Genomic DNA, 1,689 nt, shown 5'->3' with positions numbered 1-1,689 from the left:
ATATACTTGAAATGGTGTGTTTCTAAACTATGTTAACTTTAAGGTAAACTTCACACAAAACTTTGTATTTTACTTGATCAGGTGTGCCTCTGTTAATGACCACCATTACAGCTGCAATTGGTAGAGAACAGTTGCACGACCACGAAAGGTACTGTATAACCAGAATTTGTATGATCATTGTATGACCTTTTATTATAGTGTATAATTGTCTTATGACAATGTATATTATATTTTAATGTTTACTTTAAAAGGTTGACAATGCGAATACATTGATCCAAGGAGTTTCACTACTTAATTAACACGGACAATCTAAAACACTTAGTGCTCAGATCAGTAGCAAAATCCATGTTTTTACTTGAATATTTGTAATCACTGGGACCAATGTAGCTAAATAACGTGCCCCGTTTATGATTGTTCTCATCAGGTGCTGGTTGACAGGACATTTTATTTGGGCCTTCATTGCCCCTGTAAGCGCCATTCTGACGGTAAGTACTTGGCTCAGAGGTGCAAGACTAATTAGACTATAGCAATGGAACGTAATTATCAGCTTAAATAGTAATATTTTATACTTTAAAATGCTTCAAGAAGTATCATTCCTGATCAAATAGTTAACGATACCAATATTTTGGTTATTCAGTGATCCTAGTATTATTAAGATGACATAATCACTGACCTTATTAGTATTATTATTATTATCATTTAGATCAACTTAGTAATCCTAGTGATCATCGTGTGCAAAACCTTGGGAGTAGCTGAGGCCGATAAACAGGACCGAATTTACTCCATCAGGTAGGTTGTCGACCTATAACAATAAAAACTTGGTTCCAGAACAAGTTTCGGTGACAAGATCATTCAATGTTTCCAAAGGTACGAATTATCAATTTGAAATACATGCAAATGGTCTTATCTTTGCAACCTGTCTCCTAATAAATGAGAATTACAGTAAAGTGTACTAAGTTACTGAGTAGATGGTGATAAGACAATATTCAAAATTTTTCTAATTGGATCACAACATGTTTTATATAAGCAGTAAGACCTGAAACATGTTAAATTCTTAAAGGGACCCAAAAACACAAAAAGGGTAGCACTTAAAACATAGCTACACCTAAGCAATGTCAAAAGATAGCTACGCCTAAGCAATGTCTCGTTGTTCTTTTTCTCTAACAGAATTGGACTGCGAAGTACAGCCTTGTTACTTCCAATGGTTGGAGTAACTTGGCTGATTGGGCTTCTTGGCAACACCAACATAAACGTCGCGTACGTTTTTGATTTACTGACTGCATTGCAGGTGAGTGTGGATACCGGGTGAAGACGTTTATCAATGGGGAAACCTCATAAGCCATAGTACATGTTGCTTGACATGGTAGAGACCAAAAAAGATCGTTAGACTGCTATATCTATTTCATAATATAGAATCTATTCTCACCTTCTCTGGTTCTATGCACTCAAGGTGAATCAATGGGTGCTTCCTATATCTTAGATATATTTGTCTCCGCATAGCCCCCGGGCATAGCGTCACCGTGAGCTTATTGAAATTGCGTTTAGATGTAGTCTCGGGTAAGACTGTATGCGGCTATCACGAACATACTAGGAAAGACGAACGTTAGGACCGACACAAACTGGCTGTGTAGGAGGCTAGTTTGGATGTGAACGGCACTATGACGTTCTACCGCACAGTGTCGTAATACG

At 37.2% G+C, this 1,689-nt stretch overlaps 1 long non-coding RNA gene across 1 annotated transcript; it reads left to right on the top strand.

Annotated features, from left to right (window-relative positions):
• The first annotated feature begins 422 nt into the window (after window positions 1-422).
• On the top strand, window positions 423-1,246 carry LOC140137384 (uncharacterized). Its single transcript, XR_011856832.1, has 3 exons — window positions 423-485; window positions 704-789; window positions 1,168-1,246. It is a non-coding gene; the product is annotated as an uncharacterized lncRNA (long non-coding RNA).
• Window positions 1,247-1,689: the final 443 nt, after the last annotated feature.

This window comes from Amphiura filiformis, chromosome 2 (genome assembly GCF_039555335.1).
Source record: "Amphiura filiformis chromosome 2, Afil_fr2py, whole genome shotgun sequence".
Taxonomy (NCBI): domain Eukaryota; kingdom Metazoa; phylum Echinodermata; class Ophiuroidea; order Amphilepidida; family Amphiuridae; genus Amphiura; species Amphiura filiformis.
The sequence above is the reverse complement of the archived record's forward strand: the minus strand, read 5'-3'. Positions and strand labels throughout refer to the sequence as shown.